This window comes from Malurus melanocephalus, unplaced genomic scaffold, assembly GCF_030028575.1.
Source record: "Malurus melanocephalus ecotype Western Australia unplaced genomic scaffold, MMel_1.1 scaffold_741, whole genome shotgun sequence".
NCBI lineage: Eukaryota > Metazoa > Chordata > Aves > Passeriformes > Maluridae > Malurus > Malurus melanocephalus.
In genome coordinates, this window is record NW_026623973.1 from 161,023 (window position 1) to 168,877 (window position 7,855).

Sequence of the window (7,855 nt, forward strand, 5' to 3'; positions counted from 1 at the left end):
AATAAACCTGGGATACCTGCCCGGCTGTGCCTGCAGCCTGTCCTGGMACAGAGCAGCTCCACCTCCCTGCACATCGGCAGAACTCTTGGAAAGGAGTGAAAATGGAACAAAAATGAGGAATGGGATGGAATTCCCAAAGGAGCTGTGGCTGCTCCATCCCTGGAAGTGTCCAAGGCCAGGCTGGATGGGGCTTGGAGCACACGGGGACAGTGGGAGGTGTCCCTGCCCATGGAATGGGGTGGCACTGGGTGGGATTGAAGGTTCATTCCCAACCCAAACCATTTCAGGATTCTGGATTCTTTAAGCTCTTTCCCAACCGAAACCATTCCAGGATTCTGGATTCTTTAAATTCATTCCCAGCCCAGACCATTCCAGGATTCTGGAATCTTTAAGCTCACTCCCAACCCATTCCAGGATTCCAGATTCTTTGAGCTCATTCCCAACGCAAACCATTCCAGGATTCTGGATTCTTTAAGCTCATTCCCAGCCCAAACTCTTCCAGAATTCCAGATTCTTTAAGTTCCCTCCCAACCCAAACCATTCTGGGATGTTCTACCAGACCTAACACTGCTCTGACAGTGCTGTAATTAAGCACAAGACCTTTTAATTCCCCCTTAAAAAAAATATAAATAAAAACAAAACCTCCCAGCTACAGGCAAACAAAATATTGTGGAAAAAAAAAATCTTTATGCTTCCAAGCTTAAATTTAAAACAAGAAATTTCATCTGCCTGACTCAGTCTTGTGAACATAAAGATGCTGAGGACCTTGAGGACCTTGAGGGTGGCCCTTTGTTGCCACCCAGCCCCAGATCAGCAGCCCAGGGCTCGTGTTCGGTGTAAGTCACTCTCTGCAATGGATGTTACACRGCATTAAAAGTGCGCTGGGTGCTCGGGCGCAATAAAAAATTAATTTCCCATTCACCGAGCTCCTCATTTAGYGAAATCAGCTGTGTTTCAGCTCCATTATCTGGACGTTTCCAATGTATTTATTCCCGATATTTTCGCCAAGGCGGCTCTCGCCGAGCTCTATTTTGTGTTGGTGGTTTTATGTAATTTCTGCGCGTTCCTGGGAGAGGCTCGCGGTGTGTGACAGTGACACTGCCACATTGCCATCTCCAGGCGAGCGGCGGAACCGAACCAAACCCTCCTCCGGGAGCGCAGATCCTGACGGATCTCGGCAGAATGCAAATTAAAAGACACCGGTTCCTGTGGAATGCTCTCCCGGTTCAGGGAGTGCGTGAAAAAAATGTGGATTTTTACCTCTGGAGTATTTCCGCAGCTTCACCGAGGCGGAGTCGCACCCGGAGTATCAGCTCGGCGCTGCCCTTTTTCACCCCCCAAAAATCCCGTTTAAATAAATAAATAAATAAATAAATAAATAAATAAATAAATAAACATATTTATATTTATTTATTTATTTATTCATATATATATTTATGTATATATATATACATGTATTTATTTATACACACACATATATATTTATTTATATATACATATATGTATATTTATTTATTTATACACATATTTATTTATTTTTATATACATATATGTATATTTATTTATTTATATGTACATATATATATTTATATATGTATATGTATATGTATATGTATATGTATATGAATATGTATATGTATGTTTATATTTATATTTATATTTATATTTATATTTATATTTATATTTATATTTATATTTATATTTATATTTATATTTATACTTATATAAATAAAATCCCGATTTTGTTTCCGAGGTGGATTTTAAACCCGCCCAAGAACAATATCAGTCTCTGTCATCCCCGAGCTGCCAAACCCTGCGACATCGAGCCCGTGCCCTCCCCTGGAGCTCCGAGTGACAAGGACACCGAGTCAMACACACTCGGGATGTGCCACTTTGATTTCAACGCCTCCTGTCGCGTCRGGACATTCGAAAGGAGCCAAAAACCAGCCCGGCTTTACCTCCCGGCCAGSCAGAGCCAGCCCCGAGGCTTTTCCAGCCTCACCCAGCTCCGCCTGAGACGCGGAGGCACAAAAAGGCTGCGCTGCCCCCGTTTGTAAGGTAATTAAGCTGTTGCGGCTAATTAGCGCAGCCTTCAAGTGCGGTGATGAGGAGTGGCAGATGTGGAACTTSTGCGGAGCGCTGATGGCTCAGCGACCTCCGGGCTGGGAATGAATGGAAAACCTCTGGCACCGAAACGCGGATCAAGGATGAATTTAGAGCAGTTTTWAACCAGGAATTGTGGTGGATGATGATGGAATAAAGGCCAGGTTTGCAAAGGTATRGGGTGCAGCAGGTTTTTTTTTCAGGAATTGTCWTGSATCCTGAGGGAATAAAGGCCAGGTTTGAGAGCAGAAGGAGCTGATCCTCACTGGAAATGATAATATTCCCATATTTTCCTTCCAAATGAGGCTGGGAACTCAGCACTGACCCCAAACTAAGGGATCTGAACCACTTGTTCAACCTCTGGCATGGAAACACAGATCAAGGATGAATTTACAGCATTTTTTTTTTACAAGGAAGTATTGTGGATCATGATAGAATAAAGGCCAGGTTTGCAAAGGTATAGGGTGCAGAAGTTTGGTTTTTTTTTTCAGGAATTGTCTTGGATGATGATGGAATAAAGGCCAGGTTTGTGAACAGAGCCCAGGTGAGAGCTGATCCTCACTGGAAATGATAAATATTCCCGTATTTTCCCTCCAAATGAGGCTGGGAACTCAGCACTGACCCCAAATGAAAGGATCTGAACCAATTGTTCAATGTTTTCACACAAAAAAAAAAAAAAATCAGAATTTTTTATATCAAGCGGAACACGTGCTGCAGCCTCGGAGATCTCCATCCAACCCCATCCACCGCAGCAACGAGGGAAAAATATTAATAATTCTCGGAGGGGCTTTGTTTTTTCAGCCTGGGCTTTAAGTGAAGAATAAATCATTTCAATTCCATCGGGGGAACGGGAGGAAACATCAGTCAAAGCTCGCTCGGCGTGCTCATCACCTGAGTCGCTGTCAAATCAAAGACTTTCGCTTTGTTCTCGCAATTATGAGACCTGAGGACAAATTACCCCGGCAAAGGCAGGATCTRCATCTCAAAACCCAGAGCAAACCACGCCGGGGTTTTTTATTGAGTGATCACAGCTCTGTCGATGTCAGAAGGAAATTGAGAGCTGTTGTTTGGAGGCTAAAAATTTGGAAAATTGGGGTGGCGTTTGCAAATCGACCCCAATTCCTTCTGCAGGAAGGAAGAACCATTTCTGGAATCCTCTGTGAACGTGAAAACTTCAACATTTTATCCCAAAGTAGCAGGAAAATGCACCTATCTGTCACCAAAACAGAGGGAAAACAAAAACCGTCCAACAACATTTTTAATGTCAGAGAGTCAAGGCATTGCTTTATTTCCTGGCCAGGATGTGCCACAGAAATCATTTCATCCACACACAGCCCGGCTGTGCAGAGAAAATCATTCCGTGACACGTGGATTTCACAAGATTTGCCCCAAACTTTCTCCAGCCCAAGCCCAGAGAGCTCCACGGGTTCAATGTCCATGGGTCCAACGGGGCGCAGTTCTCAGCATTTGGGTTCCTGCTGGATCCCGATTTCTTCACCTCCGATGCTGATCAGGTCCTGCTCCTCATCTCTCTGTGCCCAGAGCAGGAGTGTCCGAGCAGCCGGGGGGAGGATTGGAGCTGATGGTCATTGATGGTCATTGATGGTCGTTGATGGTCACTGATGGCCACTGATGGTCATTGATGGTCACTGAAGGCCATTGAACATCACTGCTGGTCATTGATGGTCACTGCTGGTCACTGATGGTCCATGATGGGCATTGATAGTCACTGTTGATCCCTAATGGTCACTGATGCTCATTGATGGTCACTGATGCTCATTGATGGTCACTGATGGTCACTGATGGCCACTGATGGCCACTGATGGCCAATGATGGTCACTGGTGGTCACTGATGGTCCATGATGGGCATTGATAGTCACTGTTGATCCCTAATGGTCACTCATAGTCACTGTTGGTCACTGATGGTCACTGATTGCAACTGATGGTCACTGATGGTCACTGATGGCCGAGTAACAGAATTTCAGTTTTGGATGAGGCCCTCAGTTCTAACCCGGTTTTCACAGCCAACGTGAATGCAAACGCCAAAGCCAAGCAGACAAAGCCCACATCTGGCACACCCCTAATCACAGAGTGATTATTATCATTTATTATTATCATTTATTATCATTTATAACAATTTATTACCATTTTTTAGCATTTATTAGCATTTATTATCATTTGTAATCCAACTGGCACACGCTCACTGGGAGGGATCTGCATTTGTTCTGGGCAGCTCGCTCTGAATGAGGGGTTAAATATTGGTTAAATATTGGTTAAATATTGGCCAATTTTTCTTAGATATTGAGGGTTAAATATTGGCTGAATCCAGACTTGGATTTAGATAGAATTCAGATGAAAAATTCTATTTTCCAGTCTGAATTTTTCCACCTTTCTCTCCTCAGCCGTTTAACGGCGTTTTCCATTTGTCTGGAAGATGAAGGGCAGAGCTCTCCCGGTGTCACTGAACCTCCAGATGTGGATTGGGGGGATTTTTCTTCTCCAAAGAATGCAAAATTAAATAATYCCACAGGATGAATTTGTCAGAAATGCACTGGCTTGAACAGATCTCAATCATGGCTTTCCACGCACAAAATCTCTCCCATGCAGGGAATTCCAGGCAGGAGCAGAATTCCCGTGGAAGGGAGGTGAGATGGGTTTTTACCTGTTCTGCGCTCTGGATTTGGATTATTTCTGAAATCCTCTTTTCTGACACAATATCGTGTTTGTATTCCCAAAAAAGGGTTTATTTTGGCAGAGAAATTTAAATTTTTGCTGAGAGAAAATCAGGCTGAGAAGATGGGAGAGGCACAGGGACACACAAAAAACATCACCGTGGGATTTCCGGGCTCACATTCACTGAGGAAGGGTTAAATTAAATTCTTAAATTAAACCTTGATTCACTCTGGCAAAATAGAGCAGCAGCCCAGCACAGAGAAAACGGGGGTCTACCAGGAGCTCAGCCAGAGCCTCAGAAAATACCCCAAAAGTAGCAAAAAATACCCCAAAATCAGTTGAAAACACCCAAAAAGTGGCAGAAAATACAAAAAAAAGCAGCAGAAAGTACCTCAAAAAGGAACAGAAAATACCCAAAAATCAGTAGAAAAAAACCCAAAAAGGATCAGAAAATACAAAACAACCCAGCATAAAGTACGCCAAAAAGCAGCAGAAAATACCTCCCAAAAGGAGTAGAAAATACCAAAAATCAGTAGAAAATACCCAAAAATCAGTAGAACATACCCAAAAATCTGCAGAAAGTACCCCAAAAAGGAGCAGAAAATACCCTCAGAAAGGAGCAGAAAATACAAAAAAAATCAGTAAAAAATTCCAAAAAATAAGTAGAAAATACCCAAAAATCAGCAGAGCTGCAGTCACAAGTGAGGACCCGAGGACAAAGTTTCCAGTGTTTGTTTTCAGTCTGAAAACATTTTTTTGTTTCTCCTGATCCCGCGGTGGCCTTGGGGGAGGGAGGGGATTGACACCGAGGTCATTTGGGAAGACCTTGAATATTTTTAATTCCGAATTCCGTATCACATTCTAATCAAACCGGCTCCGTGCTATTTCCAGCMGAGGAATTTGCATTCGGGCTCCGTCATGGGGGCAGTTATGAGTCAGCGAAGCTCTCTAATATAATAACGATCAGAAAATTGTCTTGCATTATTCATGTTAATTATGCCCAACCAAACACCGCAGACAAGAAAATGTATTTTCCATCGCGATTTAATTTTTTTTTTTTTTTTCTGCCTCGGAGAGATTTCAGGAATTGATTGGAGCAAATTCCTACCTCGAGGTGAAGCCAGCAGACAAAAAGGATGTCAAACACGCCTCGGTGAAACAAGAGGAGCTGCACCTCTGATTTTTGTTGCTTCGCCCTCTGCAGAGAATGGGTTTTGTTTCTCAATAAACGGGAGAAATAAAAATAAAAGCCGGTGGCCCCGAGTGAGCAGCACGCTCATCATTTACAGGTGTCTGAATCATTCGAGGGAAGCATCTGCTAACAGGGAGGGTAATTTCCCTGCTCTGCTCAGCTCGGTGTTTTGACTTTTGATGTGAAAACGTTAAAAAGCGACTTGCTTTCTCCCCAGCAGCCTTGTTAAACACAAACAGAGTGGCAATTGCTGCCTCTGAAATTCAAATCAAATCAAACCTGGCACCAGGCAGCTCGGGGCACCTGCACCAATAACAATTTTACAGTTTTATCGGGAAACTCTGTCTGGAAAAGGTGCCCAGGATGGAATCACTGCGCAGTTTGGGTTGGAAAGGATCCCAAAAGTCTTGTTCTGCTTCTCACTATCCCAGGTTGCTCCAAACCCTGTCCAACCCGGCCCAAAACCAAATCCAAAACTTCCTAAAATGTCACAAACCACCCCAGTGTGGTGTGTGAGTGCCAAAAACATCACCAGCTCATGGAACACCATCACCCGGGTGCCACCAACCAAACCCTTCCATTCTTCTGCTCAAAGTTTGGGTTGGTTCTGGATTTAAATAAACTCGCAGCATTTTGCTGGGTTTGTTTCATTTAACAGATAAGGAATTTGAACTCCCTCGTTTTTCCTTCATTTCCAGAAATTCTGCTCCAAATTGCTAAAGAAAGGATTTACAAAAGCCTGGTGACATTCGTGGTTTTGTTATCAAATTAACGGGCGGGAGAAGATGTGGGAGGAGAAGGGAAAAATGAAACTGAGGGATTTAAATCTCCCTTTATTCACCCCAAATGGGACAAATCTCACCCTAAATGGGAAGGAATTCCCTACAAACCCTCAGGGGAAGGGAAGGGAAGGGAAGGGAAGGGAAGGGAAGGGAAGGGAAGGGAAGGGAAGGGAAGGGAAGGGAAGGGAAGGGAAGGGAAGGGAAGGGATATTCAGAGAAGTTCAGGGAAGGAAAGTTCATAAGGGAAGGAAGTTCAGGGAAGTTCAGGAAAGGAAGGGAAGCTGCAGGAACATCCCGCTGGCTTTGGCATCAGGCAGGCAGGAGTGGAGCACTAAAGAGAGCAGCACAAAGTCTGGTGCCACCCACGTTCCTCCCACGCGAGATTTAATTATAGCTGCGGCCTCGGCTGAGSCGCGTCCCCGAGCCCCGCGCTCGCACAGCTCTTCCACAGCTAAAATTGGCTCCCAGGGCCGAGCTGTGGGGCTAATATTGGAGCTCCAATGCTTTTCGGAGGAATCATTCTGAGTAGAACCTCAGAACGAAGCAGGGCACGGAAATTAAACCCAAATTGCGATGTCATTGGATGCATTCCTCGGTTTCTGGGGAGAGCTGGGAGGCAGCTCAGCTCAAGCAACGAGCTCATGACAGTGAGAGTTTTCTGATTTTTGCCAGGAGATGGCTGTAATTGATTTCCTTGTGCTGGAATGAGTGATGTTTGGGAGAACAGGGTGTCACTCACCGCGGATCCAAAGGGAATTTTCATCTGGGGCCTTTGGCAGAGGTGGGGACTGCTGATTTGAACAAGCAGAGGGTGAGAGTTTGTGATGCTGCACCTGGAGAGGCTCGCTGGGTCCCGAGGCGCTGACACCGGAGAAACGTGTGAGAATAAATTTTCTGTCTTTTTTAGCTGCGAAATTCTCCCCTCGCCCTTCGGYTCCCTCCTGTCAAGTCCCTGCAGGAGCCCACGGGGTGTCAAGAGATGATGTGGGGAGTGACATCAGCTTGGAAATGGAGTCTGGAAAGTTGAAAATAGTCTGGCAGTCCCTATTAACTTATTCCTGGGGTTTTTTTGGGTTTGGTTTTTTTGGTTTTTTTTTTTTTTTTT